The sequence below is a fragment of the Nycticebus coucang genome, chromosome 10, assembly GCF_027406575.1.
Source record: "Nycticebus coucang isolate mNycCou1 chromosome 10, mNycCou1.pri, whole genome shotgun sequence".
Taxonomy (NCBI): Eukaryota; Metazoa; Chordata; class Mammalia; order Primates; family Lorisidae; genus Nycticebus; species Nycticebus coucang.
In genome coordinates, this window is record NC_069789.1 from 69,178,162 (window position 1) to 69,195,997 (window position 17,836).

The following is a 17,836-nucleotide window of genomic DNA, read 5'->3' on the forward strand; positions in this document are numbered from 1 at the left end:
AACTTGAACAAGTAGGAAAAAATATATAATACCATAAAAAATGCAGCGTGTCACTATAAAAAAGAATAATATTTACTTAACTCTGAAAAGTCCTATTTAAATGAAACATGAAATACTGAAAACTCTTAATGAAGAAAACATACGGAATATACATATATACAGACTCCAGGAGTTTATCATCTATTTTCCTTGCTGATGTATTAATAATATAGCAAAAGTCATGTTCTAAAACTTATATAAATATGAACTATACCCTAGCATGCTTTTGCCTTCATAAAAAAGTACTTTATTTCTATAAAATAAGAATTTAATAATTAGAATTCACAAATATGAGAATATTTACACAAACATGTGAATTTCTAAGTAAGTACACTGAATAGGTCTTTTTTCTTCCCTCAAAAGAGTGTTTTGGTGGGTGGTTCCTGTGGCTCAAAGGAGTAGGGCATCGGTCCCATATACCGGAGGTGGTGGGTTCAAACCTGGCCTCGGCCAAAAAAAAAAAAACTGCAAAAAAAAAAAAAAAAAGAAAGAAAGAAAGAAAAAAAGAGTGTTTTGGAAAACCTATCCTAGTAAGCAAAAAAGCAACTATGGGGACAAATTACAATGAGGCTAAAAAACACAAAACTTTTCAGTAGTAAAACATTTCAATAGTAACCACAATTTTTTAGACTTGTTATAAACTGGAGGCTCATGCACAACAATATTTGCTAACACAGAAAACAGTTAACATACTTAGAAAGCATAGTACTTCTTTCTCTTTAAACAGAAAGGGCCCTGGAATTTGAAGGTAAATAATCTTCTCTTTCCTTCCCTTTGCTCAGCAACTGTCTGAATTCAGAGGTGCAACTACTTAAAGGCTGAGTTATCACCTAACCTCAAAAGAATCAGATTAAAGTAGATGTTATATTTATTTTATAGATAAGAAAAATTAAGCTGAAAAATCCAAGTGATGTCCCAGGTCACACGGCTAGGAAATAGCAGAACAAATCTGAGCCATTTTAATTCCAAAACTTATGATTCTATTATTCCTAATTACCTCTAGTTTGAAGACTTCCCTCAGCAAACTTTACTTTCTCTCCTTTTTCATTCCCTCTCTTCCTGTAATTCAAATGTTTCTCCTTTGTGATTTTTCAGCATTCTGTATATACTTCTATCATATCCTTCAATCTTAGTTCATTTTTGCTACTACAACAAATCTGGGTAATATGTAAATAATAGAAATGCATTTCTCATAATTCTGAAGCCTGCCAAGTCCCAAGATCAAGGAGCAAGGAGGTTTGGTGTCTGGTATGAGCAACTCTCTCTGATTGAAGGATGATGCCTGTGGTTGCATCTTCTGCAGGGAACAAACATCTTTTCCTCACATGGCAGAAAGTGTAAGGGCAAAAAAGGGCCTAAGCTAGTTTCTTTCTGCCCTTTTGTAAGGCACTGATTCATTTATGAGGGCTCTGTCCTCAGGACTTAATCATGTGCCACCTCTTAATACCACCACAGTGGGGATTAAGTTTCAAAACATGAATTTTGGGGGACATTCAGATTATAACATCTCATAAGGCTGCATAATTCTTAGCTGCTTTCCCCAACCAGATTGCAAGTACTACAGATCAGAGATTGTCTATTATTCCTCCAAAGCCAAATATAGAGTCAGATGTATCACAGGGGTTTAATAAATATACATTAATAAAAATGAATCCATCTGATTAGAATTGCTGCTTTACCACTATAACATTGAGTAAATTGTTTTTTATATGTATCTGTTAAGTGAAGATTATAAAATTACTATCATACAGGATTATCAAGAGAATTAAACAGCACTCCTTCATTCTACATACATTTAGGGAGAGCATATTATGTGCCAAATAATAAAATGGGACTATAGAAGTATAAACAATAATCAAGAGTATGTGCCCTCATGGGGCCTGAAATTTAATGGAGGAGACTATGTATATACACATGTATAAATAAATGTTAAAATTCTAAATACAATTACATACATACTTAGTTATTTGTAACACACATGTGTATTTGTCTATGTGTTTTCAGTTCAGTACCAAAAACAAAATGGGACCACTAACTGTTAAATCTTCTTCTTTCCATTAAGAAACGCTCTTTGTACAAGAATAAGCCAAGAAATAGTAAACCTAATTCAAAGCACATTAGACAAATTATATACCATGACCGAGTGAGATTTATTCCTGGAATGTTAGGATGATTCAACATATCAAAATCAATCAATGTGATATACCATATTAACAGAATCTCTCATGATCCCTTCAATTGATTTAGGAGAAAAAAAGCATTAGGCAAAATCCAATTGCCTTTCATTTAAGAAACCCTCAAATAAGAATTGAAGGAAACTCAATAACGTCACAGGATATATAAGAAAAGCCTATAGCTAACATTATACTCAATGGTGAAAGACTTAAAGCACTTCTCCTAAGATTAGGAATCTGATGAGGACATGTCCTTGTGTCACTTCTACTCAGCACTGCATTAGAAGTTCTAGCCAGAGAAATGAAGCAAAAGGAAGTGGTAAAATTATCTCTTTTAGCCAGGCATAGTATAACACATCTGTAGTACCAGTGACTCAAGAGGATGAAGTAGGAGGATCACTTGAGCCCAGGAGTTCAAGGCTGGAGTTCAGAACTCCACTACAATCCAGACTGGGTGACAGAGTGAGACCTCAGCTCTCTCTTTTTTTTAATTTAAATTTTAATATTTATACAATATTTATATGTAGAAACCCCTAGAGATGGCAAAGTTGCAGAATACAAAATCAACACACAAAAAATCAGTTGTTTCTGCATACAGTGAACTATCTGAAAAGTCAATTAAGGAAACAATTCTATTTACAATAGCATTAAAAAGAATAAAATATCAAAGAAAAAACTTAACCAAGGAAGCAAAAGATTTGTACACTGAAAACTATGAAACACTGCTGAAAGAAATTAAAGACAAAAAAATGAAAATAACCTATGTTTTAGACTAGAATTAAGTTTCAGCACTCCCTGAAATAACCTAGAGATTCAATGTAATCCCTATTAAAATCCTAACATTTTTGTAGAAATAGAAAAACCCATCCTAAAATTCACATGGAATTTCAAGAGATTCCAAATAGCCAAACATCAAAGTTGGAGCTTTCAAACTTCCAGATTTTAAAATTTAACTACAAAGCTATAGTAACCAAAACAGTGTGGTACTGGTATAAAGACAGGCATTTAAATCAATGGAATAGAATAGAAAGCCTAGAAACAAACTCTTGCATATATGATCAAACAATTTCTGACAAAGTTGCCATTCAATGAGGAAAGGACAGTCTTTTCAACAAATGGGGATTCTGGACATCCACACATAAAAGAACGAACTTGAATGACAGTTGGGTGCAGGAAGAAATACAAAAGGAAATCATTAACTTCCTTGAATATAATAACAATGAAGACACAAGTGACCAAAACCTATGGGATACAGCAAAAGCAGTCCTGAGAGGAAAATTTATCTCTTTAGAAGCCTACATTCGAAAAACAGAAAGAGAGCACATCAACAAATCACAAGCCATCTGATGGAACTGGAAAAAGAACAATCTAAGCCTAAACTCAGCAGAAGAAAAGAAATATCCAAAATTAAATCAGAGATTAATGAAATTGAAAACAAAAGAATCATTCAAAAAATTAATGAAACAAGGAGTTAGTTTTTTGAAAAAATAAATAAAATAGATAAACCTATGGCTAGACTAACTGAAATAAAAAAGTAAAATCTCAAGTAACTTTAATCAGAAATGACTGAGGGATTGACCCCTGTGAATCGAATAGTGACTAATTCTTACATAAATTGGATTTAATTTTGACCAAAGTAGTTATTAAAACATTAATTTTTAATTCAACTTGTTAATAGGTTGCTTAGGATATTGCATCCTCATTTATAAGTGACATATGTTTGTCATTTCCCCTTTACTAGGGGAATATATTTATAATAATATATTTTCTTCAATTTTAATATCAGGTGTACCCAGATAAAGTAGAATGATTTTGAAGCATTTCTTCTTTTTCTATTGTCTATAAGATTTGGCATGATCTGTTTTTCGAAATTATCTGTTATCTTTATTTATAAATATTAGTTGTCTATTTTTTGAGACTGAAAAAAAAAATAAGTTAACTGATGACTCCATACTGAACCTCAAAGTATTTTATAACAGACATACTCTTATTTGACTTATGTTACTTTCTTTACATCATTATTAATATTATTGCTTAATATTTTGATGTAGCAATTGTCTGATTCCTTTTCTGAATGTATTTATGTTCGTTCATTATTTACGAGGTTTATGTTTCTAGTCTTTATTTTAAACATTGTTATTAAAATTCAAGCCTTTTTAATTTTGTGAAGGCAAAAGAATGGAAACCTAATAAACACAGGTATATGTAAAAATAAAAAAAGATTTAAAAAAAAGAACAAACTTGAACCCATTACTTTATACCACATGCAAAAACTAACTCAAAATGGCCTAAATTTAAAAGCTAAAACTATAAAACTTTTAAAAGAAAACAGAGAGGAAAAGCTTCATGACAGATTTAGCATTGATTTCTTGGATATGAAACCAAAAGTACAGGTAACAAAGAAAAAATAAATAGGACTTTATCAAAATTTAAAACTTTTATATAAAAGATACTATCAACACAGGGGAAAAGCAACTCATGGTAGCAAATATTTGCAAATCACATATCTAATAAGAAATTTAATGGCCAGTCTATATAAAAATTTCTAAAATAAACCACCCAATTTAAAAATGGGCAAAAGACTTCAATAGACATTTCTCCACAGAAGATAAACAGACAGCCAATAAGCACATGAAAATATGCTGGAAAAATCACTAATCACTAGTAAAAAAGCAAATCAAAAACCACAAGACATCACTTCAAACTCATTAGGATGGTTATTATTAAAATACAATAACAAAATAGCAACAAAATCTAGAAAATAACAAGTATAGTGAGACTGTAGAAAAATTAGAACTCAGGCCAGGCATGGTAGTTCATGCCTGTAATCCTAGCACTCTGGGAGGCTGAGGTGGGTGGATTGCCTGAGCAAGAATGAGACCCCAACTCTACTAAAAATAGAAAAATTAGCTGGGCATTGAGGCAGGAGCCTGTAGTCCCAGCAACTAGGGAAGTTGAGGATTGCTCAAGCCCAAGAGTTTGAGGCTGCTGTAAGCTAAGAGGGCTACAGAGTGAGACTCTGTTTATTTAACAAAAAAAAAAAAAAAAAAAAAAAAAGGAAAAATCAGAACTCTTGTGCATAGCTGCTAGGAATAGTACCACCACACACTACCTCAAAAAATTTACTGTATGATCCAGCAATTCTGTTTGAGTATATATATAACTGAAAGCAAGGATATGAACAGAAACTTGTACACCCAAGTCCACAGCAGCATTTATTCATGATAGGCAAAAAGCAGAAACAACCCAAATGTCAACACTGACGAATGGATAAGCAAAGTAAGATTTACACATACAATGGAATGTCATTTAACCTTAAAAAGGAATAAAATTCTAATATGTGCTAAAACATGAATGAAGTAAGCTGGATTCCACCAATATGAAGTATCTCAAATAGTCACATTCAGAGACAGAAAGTAGAAGAGTTGTTACCCAAGGGGCTAGAAGTAGGCAGGAATCAGGAGTTCTTGGTTAATGTGTGCATAGTTTCACTTTGTAATGATAAAAAGTTCTGGAGATGAATAGCAGTGATGGTTGTAAAACACTGTGAAGGTAGTCAATGCCACTGAATTGTAAACTTAAAAATGGCTAAAACGGCAAATTTTATATCTTACCAAAATTTTTTAAAAACTCAAAAGAATAAACATGAATTTTATTGAGACAGACTATGTCACCCTCAGAGTATCGTAGCATCACAGCTCACAGTAACCTCAAACTTTTGGGCTTGAGCAATTCTCTTGTCTCAGCCTCCCAGTAGCTGGGACTACAGGCACCCGCCACAACATTCACCTGGTTTTTGTTGTTGTTGTTATTGTTGTTTAGCAGGTCCTAGTCGGGTTCAAACCCACCAGCCCTGGTGCATGTGGCTGGCACCCTAACCACAGAGCTACAGGCACTGAGCCAACACGAAGTATTCTTCAAAGAATGAGTGAAGGTCAAGGCTGCTCTGTTCTTGACCTTGCTACAGCCCAGAGGGTGTGACCTAGAAAGAGAACTGTTGACATTCAGGGATGTCACCATAGAATTTACTCCAGAAGAGTGGGAATACTTGGACCCTGCTCAGCACAATTTGTATGGGGATGCGATGTTAGAGAACTACAGAAACCTGGTCTCTGTGGGGTGTAAAATAGTGAATAGAAAAATAACTTAAGATCAGAAGGAGCAAAATGGCAGCCGAGTAACAGCTTCCTTGCATCTGGGCACCGTGAGTCTGGGGAGATAGGACTCCAGGCATCTCTGGCTGGTGGGATCTGTCTATCATCACCCCTGAGAGGATACAGGGAGTCAGCGAGAGACTTCTGGACCCCAAGAGGAGGACTAAAACAGTGGAAAACCACAAGTGGTTGCGTGTGTTCAACCTGTCTAAACCCGCCCGCAACTGTAAGTTCAATAGCAGCGAGACTGCAAACCAGAAAGGCCTTACCTGTGAACTGTTTTGGTGTCTTTGGACTTGGCACTCAGCTGAACTGCCTTGGGGAGAGCCTGAGCCGGAGTGTGGAGAACTTTGGCCTAGGGCCCCAGTCTGAGCTGCTGAGCCAGACGGAGCTAATAGTGTTTGGCTCTGGGTCACAGGCAGCCATTGTGAGTGATCTGCCCCGGCAAGCTCCACCCTCAGGGTCGCAGAGCTAGAATTGGGTGGGAGCTAGTAACCCAGTGACCAAGTAGCCTAAGGGCGGGGTCTGAGCGGCCTTGCAGCCATAACCCTCGGGGGCAGAGGGAGACCAGTTTTGGCACACAGGGTAAGTGGATAGCCACTTCAGCAGTGATTCCAGCGATAAGAACTTCCCTGGGAAAGCTTCTGCTCAGCAAGTGAACAAGTTCAAAGTGCCTTTTAAGTGGACTGAAGAGAGATTTAGGGTGTCTACCTGCTGGAGTTTGAGAAACTAGCACCCTCCAGTCGTATCAGAACTGTGATTAACATCTCATACCCCAGAAGACCACGTGTTGCCCAGACAATATTCAATAACATATACATACTGCTTTGTTTTTGGTTGTGTTTTTCCTTTTTTTTTTTTTTTTTTGGTTTCGTTGTTTTTTTTTGTTTATTTTGATGTTGTTGATTATTGTTTTGTTTTTTAAGTTCAACCTTTTCCATACAGATCCTTTTTCTTTCTCAATTTTTCTAGTTTAATTATAATTTCCCATTGCTGCCTTTTTCAATAATTAGAACTTCAATTTTGTTAGTGTTTCTACCGCTATTATTTTTGTTCTACCGCTATTGGTTTTTCCAGCCAATTTTATCCCGTAAAGTTTTCTGTTTGCTTGTTTTGGTTTGATTTATAGCATTTTTGTCTTTCCTCTCTACTTGGTGGAGGTGGGGTACTGTGTCTGATCAGGTTAGCAAAGAGCTACTGACCGCAAGAGAACCACCCAACTGGGCACCCCCAGAAGGTGGTTTTTTTTTTTAAGGTTGTATCAAAGTACCCTACTGTACACCTATATTGCTCTGTCTCCCTCTTTCTGTGCCTCTCTTCTTTTTGTCAATATTCCTTTTAACCACCTCCTCTCCTTTCTCTATTTTTCTTCTTATCACTCAGTCCTCCTTTCTTTCATCCCTTTTTTGCTTTTCAACCTTCTCACCCTTCTGGTCCTGTAACCCTTAGTTCACAGGCACGAGAACTTAAAGAGCAAGAGGAAGTGAAAGGAAAATTAGGGCAAGGAAACAGATAAAAGAAATCACTCATGAGGAAGAATTAGCAGAAAACTCCAGGCAACATGAAGAACCAGTAGAGAACAACCCCGCCAAGGGACCATGAGGTAGCTACTGCAGAGGATTCCACCTATACAGAAATGTTAGGAATGACAGAAAGGGAATTTAGAATACACATGTTGAAAACAATGAAAGAAATGATGGAAACAATGAAGGAAACTGCTAATAAAGTGGAAATTAACCAAAAGGAAATTCAAAAACAGAATCAAATAACAGATGAATGATATGAAGAATATAAAAAGGATATAGCAGAGCTGAAGGAACTGAAACAGTCAATTAGGGAACTTAAAGATGCAATGGAAAGTATCAGCAACAGGTTAGACCATGCAGAAGAAAGAATTTCAGAGGTAGAAGACAAAGTTCTTGAGATAACTCAGATAGTAAAAGAGGCAGAAAAGAAGAGAGAGAAAGCAGAACGTTCATTGTCAGAATTATGGGACTTTATGAAGTGTTCCAACATACGAGTTATAGGAATTCCAGAAGGGGAAGAAGAATGCCCCAGAGGAATGGAAGCCATACTAGAGAATATTATAAAAGAAAATTTCCCAAATATCACCAAAGATTCTGACACAATGCTTTCAGAGGGATATCAGACCCAGTTCGCCTCAACTCTAACCGAGCTTCTCCAAGACACATTGTGATGAACCTGTCCAAAGTCAAGACAAAAGAAAAGATTCTGCAAGCTGCCAGGAGTAAGCGCCAGTTGACCTACAGGGGCAAATCCATCAGAGTGACCGCAGACTTCTCTAATGAAACTTTCCAAGCAAGAAGACAATGGTCATCTACCTTTAATCTACTTAAACAGAACAATTTTCAGCCCAGAATTCTGTACCCTGCTAAGCTAAGCTTCGCAAAATTGACGGAGAAATCAAATCATTTACGGATATACAAACATTGAGGAAATTCGCCACAACAAGACCAGCTCTACAGGAAATACTTCAACCTGTTCTGCACACTGACCACCACAATGGATCAGCAGCAAAGTAAGAACACAGAAATTAAAGGACAGAACCTAACCTCCACACTGATGCAAAAGATAAAACTAAGCAATGGACTCTCACAAAATAAGACGAATAGAATACTACCGCACTTATCAATTATCTCAATAAATGTTAATGGCTTGAATTCTCCACTGAAGAGACATAGATTGGTTGACTGGATTAAAAAACACAAGCCATCCATTTGCTGTCTGCAAGAAACACACCTGGCTTCAAAAGACAAATTAAAGCTCCGAGTCAAGGGTTGGAAGACAATTTTTCAGGCAAATGGAATTCAGAAGAAAAGAGGAGTTGCAATCTTATTTTCAGATACATGTGGATTTAAAGCAACTAAAGTCAAAAAAGACAAAGATGGTCACTTTATATTGGTCAAGGGAAAAATACAACAAGAAGACATTTCAATTCTAAATATCTATGCACCCAATTTAAATGCTCTCAGATTCTTGAAACAGACCTTACTCAGTCTGAGCAATATGATATCTGATAATACCATCATAACCGGGGACCTTAACACTCCTCTTACAGAGCTGGACAGATCCTCTAAACAGAAATTAAACAAGGATATAAGAGATTTAAATGAGACCCTAGAACAACTGTGCTTGATAGACGCATATAGAACACTCCATCCCAAAGATAAAGAATATACATTCTTCTCATCACCCCATGGAACATTCTCCAAAATTGATCATATCCTGGGACACAAAACAAATATCAACAGAATCAAAAGAATTGAAATTTTACCTTGTATCTTCTCAGACCATTAGGCACTAAAGGTGGAACTCAACTCTAACAAAAATGCTCGACCCCACCCAAAGGCATGGAAATTAAACAATCTTCTGTTGAATAACAGATGGGTGCAGGAAGAAATAAAACAGGAAATCATTAACTTCCTTGAGCATAACAACAATGAAGACACAAGCTACCAAAACCTGTGGGATACTGCAAAAGCAGTTTTGAGAGGAAAATTCATCGCTTTAGATGCCTACATTCGAAAAACAGAAAGAGAGCACATCAACAATCTCACAAGAGATCTTATGGAATTGGAAAAAGAAGAACAATCTAAGCCTAAACCCAGTAGAAGAAAAGAAATATCCAAAATCAAATCAGAGATCAATGAAATTGAAAACAAAAGAATCATTCAGAAAATTAATGAAACAAGGAGTTGGTTTTTTGAAAAAATAAATAAAATAGATAAACCATTGGCCAGACTAACGAGGAATAGAAAAGTAAAATCTCTAGTAACCTTAATCAGAAATGATAAAGGGTAAATAACAACTGATCCCACAGAGATATAAGAGATCATCTCTGAATACTACCAGAAACTCTATGCCCAGAAATTTGACAATGTGAAAGAAATGGATCAATATTTGGAATCACACCCTCTCCCTAGACTCAGCCAGGAAGAAATAGAGCTCCTGAACAGACCAATTTCAAGCACTGAGATCAAAGAAAGAATAAAAAATCTTCCAACCAAAAAAATGCCCTGGTCCAGATGGCTTCACTCCAGAATTCTATCAAACCTTCAAGGAAGAGCTTATTCCTGTACTGCAGAAATTATTCCAAAAAATTGAGGAAGAAGGAATCTTCCCCAACACATTCTATGAAGCAAACATCACCCTGATACCAAAACCAGGAAAAGACCCAACCAAAAAGGAGAATTTCAGACCAATCTCACTCATGAATATAGACGCAAAAATTCTCAACAAAATCCTAGCCAACAGATTACAGCTTAAAAAAAGCATCAAAAAAGTCATTCATCATGATCGAGCAGGCTTCATCCCAGGGATGCAAGGCTGGTTTAACATACGCAAGTCTATAAACGTTATCCACCATATTAACAGAGGCAAAAATAAAGATCACATGATCCTCTCAATAGATGCAGAAAAACCATTTGATAAAATCCAGCATCCTTTTCTAATTAGAACACTGAAGAGTATAGGCATAGGTGGCACATTTCTAAAACTGACTGAAGCTATCTATGACAAACCCACAGCCAATATTTTACTGAATGGAGTAAAACTCAAAGCTTTTCCTCTTAGAACTGGAACCAGACAAGCTTGTCCTCTGTCACCTTTACTATTCAACGTAGTGCTGGAAGTTCTAGCCAATACAATTAGGCAAGACAAGGAAATAAAGGGAAGCCAAATGGGAGCAGAGGAGGTCAAACTCTCCCTCTTTGCTGACGACATGATCTTATACTTACAGAACCCCAAAGACTCAACCACAAGACTCCTAGAAGTCATCAAAAAATACAGTAATGTTTCAGGATATAAAATCAATGTCCACAAGTCAGTAGCCTTTGTGTACACCAATAACAGTCAAGATGAGAAGCTAATTAAGGACACAACTCCCTTCACCATAGTTTCAAAGAAAATGAAATACCTAGGAGTATACCTAATGAAGGAGGCGAAGGACCTCTATAAAGAAAACTATGAAATCCTCAGAAAGGAAACAGCAGAGGATATTAACAAATGGAAGAACATACCATGCTCATGGATGGGAAGAATCAACATTGTTAAAATGTCTATACTTCCCAAAGCAATCTACCTATTCAATGCCATTCCTATCAAAATACCAACATCGTACTTTCAAGATTTGGAAAAAATGATTCTGCGTTTTGTATGGAACCGGAAAAAACCCCGTATAGCTAAGGCAGTTCTCTGTAACAAAAATAAAGCTGGGGGCATCAGCATACCGGATTTTAGTCTGTACTACAAAGCCATATGCTCAAGATAGCATGGTACTGGCACAAAAACAGAGACATAGACACTTGGAATCGAATTGAAAACCAAGAAATGTAACTAACATTTTACAACCACCTAATCTTTGATAAACCAAACAAGAACATACCTTGGGGGAAAGACTCCCTATTCAATAAATGGTGTTGGGAGAACTGGATGTCTACATGTAAAAGACTGAAACTTGACCCACACCTTTCCCCACTCACAAAAATTGATTCAAGATGGATAAAGGACTTAAATTTAAGGCATGAAACAATAAAAATCCTCCAAGAAAGCATAGGAAAAACACTGGAAGATATTGGCCTGGGGAAAGACTTCATGAAGAAGACTGCCATGGCAATTGCAACAACAACAAAAATAAACAAATGGGACGTCATTAAACTGAAAAGCTTCTGTACAGCTAAGGAGACAATAACCAAAGCAAAGAGACAACCTACACAATGAGAAAGGATATTTGCATATTTTCAATCAGACAAAAGCTTGATAACTAGGATCTATAGAGAACTCAAATTAATCCACATGAAAAAAGCCAACAATCCCATATATCAATGGGCAAGAGATAGAACTTTCTCTAAAGACGACAGATGAATGGCTAACAAACACATGAAAAAATGTTCATCATCTCTATATATTAGAGAAATGCAAATCAAAACAACCCTGAGATATCATCTAACCCCAGTGAGAATGGCCCACATCACAAAATCTCAAAACTGCAGATGCTGGCGTGGATGTGAACACTTTTACACTGCTGGTGGGACTGCAAACTAGTACAACCTTTCTGGAACGAAGTATGGAGAAACCTCAAAGTACTCAAGCTAGACCTCCCATTTGATCCTGCAATCCCATTACTGGGCATCCACCCAGAAGGAAAGAAATCCTTTTATCATAAGGACACTTGTACTAGACTGTTTACTGCAGCTCAATTTACAATCGCCAAAATGTGGAAACAGCCTAAATGCCCACCAACCCAGGAATGGATTAACAAGCTGTGGTATATGTATACCATGGAATAGTATTCAGCCATTAAAAAAAATGGAGACTTTACATCCTTCGTATTAACCTGGATGGACGTGGAAGACATTATTCTTAGTAAAGCATCACAAGAATGGAGAAGCATGAATCCTATGTACTCAGTTTTGATATGAGGACAATTAATGACAATTATGGTTATGGGGCGGGACAGAAAGAGGGAAGGAGGGAGGTGGGTGGGGCCTTGGTGTGTGTCACACTTTATGGGGGCAAGACATGATTGCAAGAGGGACTTTACCTAACAATTGCAATCAGTGTAACCTGGCTTATTGTACCCTCAGTGAATCCCCAACAATAAAAAAAAATTAAAAAATAAAAGAAAGAAAAATAACTTAAAATGATAACTAAAACATAGATAAATTGTTAACATACATAAGTTAGGTAATTAAAAAATTAATAGTCTGAATAAAGAAATGTGTTTAAAAGCTGGCAAATAAAAATTCTGCTCCTGTCTAAAAAAACAAACAAACAAACAAAAAAGAATGAGTGAAGGTCAATTATAAATGGTAGTAGACTCTCTGGGTAATATCTACTCAGAGTATGATTATCTCCTTTTCTCAAGTGCTTGATTCTGTCCACAAGGGACAAATACATGAACTAAGCTGACCCAATCAGATTTACTTTCCCTGGGAGTTTAAAATCCATACTAAGATATGCTGAGCAAACTGAACTACAGTTGCACAGTGGATGCTAGCTAAGAGGATGACAGTGTACACAAGGGCCACAAAGCTTATGTACAGATGCAGAAAAAGTGACAAGTAACCACATGGCACCAGATGGAAACAGAGAAAGCCTGATAGCACTCTGATTTCTGTGTTGTGTTAAAGCCTAATTTATACTACTCAGTTTTGGGTCCTATAAAATATTCCTAAAACCCTATAATGTATTTCTTTTTCTTACTTAAGCAGACTTAAGTGAGTTTCTGCTACCTAAAATACAAAAAGTGTACACTAAAATAAATATTTTAATCTCGATGAAAAGAAAAATTCCACTCATACCCAAATCAAATACACTTTGATCTGGAAATATAATATTCATTTTCTTTACAGTCACAGACAAAATTGGAATATACAGTGCTAACAAACAGCATTACAAACAAGCAAGATATTCATTGATTAAAAACCTAAATTAATAGCACTTTTCCATTCATCATTCCTTAGAACACTTTCTTGACTGAAAATTAAACTGGTACAAAAGTGAATGAATCTCATAAAAAGGGAGACGTATGAATAAATTTCGATAAATACCAGAATTATGGGGATCACAACACCTTATCTCCACAGATTCACTAAACACATTCTAAAATGTTTGGCATTCTAAGATACTTTTCCTATGTGTCACTGAATCAAGTGTGCATTCTTCTAGCTGGCAATAAGATGATCGAAGACAATTATCATGATTAATTTTATATATCAACTTGAGTGGGCCATGGGGTGCCCAGATCTTTGGTTAAACATTCTGGGTGTTTCTGGATGAGACAAACATTTGAATCAGCAGACTGAATAAAGTAGAAAAGTAGATTGCCCTCTCGAATATGGGTAGGCCTTCTCTAATTTACTGCACATTTGAATAAAAGGCAGAATAAGACAGAATATACTCTCAGCTTGCTCTATAACTGTGTAAACCAATTCCTTATAATAAATCACTTTATATATACTATACATACTCTACTAACATACTAATAAATACTAGTAACTAATATGCTAGATCTCTTTAAGTATATACATAGATAAAAAATTTGGAGTATACATAGATCACATAAATTATAAACAAACAGAATCTGTTTCTATAGAAAACCCACACTAATACAGAAAATTAAATTTGAATCATAAGAGAAAAAGAGAGTGAGGAAAGCCACAAAATCTTTAAAAGAAATACGCCTGCATATTGGAAAATGTCCTTTTCCCCCATTTATTTATCTGATTAAAAAATGACATCCATGTGAATGTAATTGAAATTGTTTGGCACAGAACTACAATTAGCAATAATTCTAAGCACGTGCATTGATCTTCTGTTGTATCAAAGTCTATAATGATTTCACCTCTTCTGGCACAAGTGAACAATTCTTGTTGCAGTTTTTGGCCACAGTCGGGTTTGAACCCGTCACCTCTGGTATATGTGCCCTACCCCTTGAGCCACAGGCGCCGCCCACAAGTCTTTTACACGTCTGAGGACTAATAAAAGCACCATCTTTTTTCACTTAAAACTGGCAGAATTGTTTTTATAGTGGCAGAGATGGTGAGTTAGCTAGATGGTCCACAGGATCATCTGTGTACTTATGGGTCCATGAACTAAACATGCTAGACAGGGGCAGTGTCTGGAGATCTAAATTCTAGCTTTGGAGTTGCCATGTTAAGTTGCCATGTTCTCATGTGGAATATTGAGAAAACCACAATCTCCTAGGGCAGTGGTTCTCAATCTGTGGGCTGCGACCCACAGGAACTATATTTAAGGGTTGCGGCATTAGAAAGGTTGAGAACCACTGTCTGAGGGTCTTAGTTAGGAAAATTGATTTTTTAGATGACCTCTCAGGTTCAATTCTGTTCTGCAACTCCATTTTTCTAATGTAAACAATACCTTTTCACTAAGAACAATGCTATGATACAACTTCAACTTCCAATTAACTGATCAAGTTTGAAGACATAATCTACTATAGGTTTCTTCAAAGATGATATAATGCTATATACAGCCATATAAACTTGCTCTTCTTTCGTCCTTTGTTAACAAAAACACATTCCCTGGGCGGTGCCTGTGGCTCAGTAAGCAGGGCGCTGGCCCCATATACCGAGGGTGGCGGGTTCAAACCCAGCCCCGGCCAAACTGCAACAAAAAAATAGCCGGGCGTTGTGGCGGGTGCCTGTAGTCCCAGCTACTCGGGAGGCTGAGGCAAGAGAATCGCCTAAGCCCAGGAGTTGGAGGTTGCTGTGAGCTGTGTGAGGCCACGGCACTCTACCGAGGGCCATAAAGTGAGACTCTGTCTCTACAAAAAAAAAACAAAAAAACAAAAACACATTCCCCTCTCTGCCCAGCTACTTCCATCAAAGGGTATGTGTTTTGAAATCTGGCATAAATCTAAATGTTCGGGAAATCACAGGATAACAGTTACTGGCAATATAGGTAGAAAAAGAAATAGCAATACTACAAGCTTTAAAAGAAAACATTTAATATGATACAATAAATTGGGAAAGGTACACCAAAACAGAGACTTTCTTAACTACATGAATTCTCCATGCGCACGCGTGCGTGCACACACACACGCACAATACACACTCCCAAGCACAAACAGAATGGTCAACTTAAGTGTTTTCTAGAACATTATAAATTCTGGAATTACTAGTAAATATAAATTCTGTGAAAAGTCAAAAAGGAAATGCAGATTTTAAAAGTCAACTCTGAGAAAATTAATGAAAAAGACATGGATAATGTTAATTAGCAAATCAAGGAGATAAATAGAAGATATAAACAGAAAAAAAGATAAAATTTTTCGTTTTACTTTGGCTCACTAAAACTCAGAAATTGTATTTTCTGTGAGATCTCACTTGATTTAAGAAATATTAGAACTTCATAAATAATTAAAAAGATAAAAATGTAATACTAATTTTCTTTGGCAGAAAGACCAAAAGTATCAAAGTCAGTAAAATCAAGTGACACTATCATAAGGAATTTCACAAGAATTTGTACATGAGGAAATAAATTAAATAACTATATAACGTTTATTTCCAGTTACTTTACTATCTTCACGGTGATCTACATATCCATCAATTCCTTGAAAGAAAGGAAATTAAGTTTGAATCTTACATCCTCCTGAAGCCTACATATAAAAATTGCTCCATGTTGGCTCAGCACCCATAGCTCATTGAGTAGGAGCCAGCCACATACACCCAGGTTGGCAGGTTCAAGCCCGGCCCAGCCCGGCCCGGGCCTGGTAAACAAGAATGACAACTGCAATCAAAAAATAGCCACCCCCATGATCATATCAATGTATACAGTTATGATTCAATAAAAAAATAAATTAAAAAAAAAAATAGCCAGGTGTTGTGGCGGGCGCCTGTAGTCCCAGCTACTCGGGAGGCTGAGGCAAGAGAATTGCTTAAGCCCAGAGTTTGAAGTTGCTGTGAGCTGTGATATCATGAGACTCTGGCTAAAAAAAATAAATAAATAAATTTGCTCAATGTAAGTGAACTCCTAACACAACCAAAGAAGTTGTAAGCTCATGGGGGAGGAGAATAAAACATCCCAAATCAAACATTATCTGTCCACTATCCCATAACCTTGTATGCCTTATTTCTGCTTTGCAAAGTTTGTTTATACTGAAGTCGCTATTTCCAATCAGACCATAAACAATCATACTGAAGACAGCTATATGAATTTAGGATCATGTACACTTAATACTCCCTTCTTGCTTCAAAAAAGCCCTCTGGTGTGCTCGCTTCGACAGCATATATATTAAAATTGCAACAATACAGAGAAGATTAGCATGGCCCCTGCTCAAGGATAAGACGCAAATTGGTGGAGTGTCCATATGAAAAAAAAAGTCCTTGGAAAAAAACATTATTTTGCTTTTTTGTAATACTTCTTATCTACTACAGCTATTAAGTTAATAAATATTTTCTGATACTAATAACTTACTTTAGGGTAACTAGTCTTTGTGCAGTTTTAGCAGAGTTTTAACTTTCAATGTTTTACATCTATGTGAATTCACAAATTGTCTGTCACACTTTTAAATAAATTAACAATGTTAAAAATTTCAAATACCAATAATGTGTAGGGTTTATAGGGAGTGAAGAATAAAGTGTGTGAAAATAATTTATTCGAAGATGCTAACCCAGTGGCTATCACAGCCCTTTCAAATTTAATACACCCCCTTAATATAAGGTACTTTACACTGACCCCTCCCACTACTTGAAATTAAATGCAAAGGTAGTATCATCAACTGTGCATCTATTTTTTAAAAAATCGATACAACAGAAAAAAATTTTTAACGAAATTTATGATAAAAATATGCATTTCAGTATGTAAGTCTCAGATATGATTAAAATATAATGAACTAATCATATGCTAATTACTTTATAAATAAAGTCATAGTGAATACAAGCATTACAAATGCACAGACTAGTATATTGTATTGGTAATATGTGAACAACA

At 36.1% G+C, this 17,836-nt stretch overlaps 1 protein-coding gene and 1 non-coding gene across 2 annotated transcripts in view; one reads left to right on the plus strand and one right to left on the minus strand.

Moving 5' to 3' along the window:
- CDC73 (cell division cycle 73) overlaps positions 1-17,836 on the minus strand; it is a 138,605-nt gene that overhangs the window by 45,512 nt on the left and 75,257 nt on the right. The gene's annotated exons all lie outside the window — the stretch shown is intronic.
- LOC128597895 (U6 spliceosomal RNA) lies at positions 17,114-17,220 on the plus strand. The gene has a single exon (XR_008383448.1). It is a non-coding gene; the product is annotated as a U6 spliceosomal RNA (small nuclear RNA).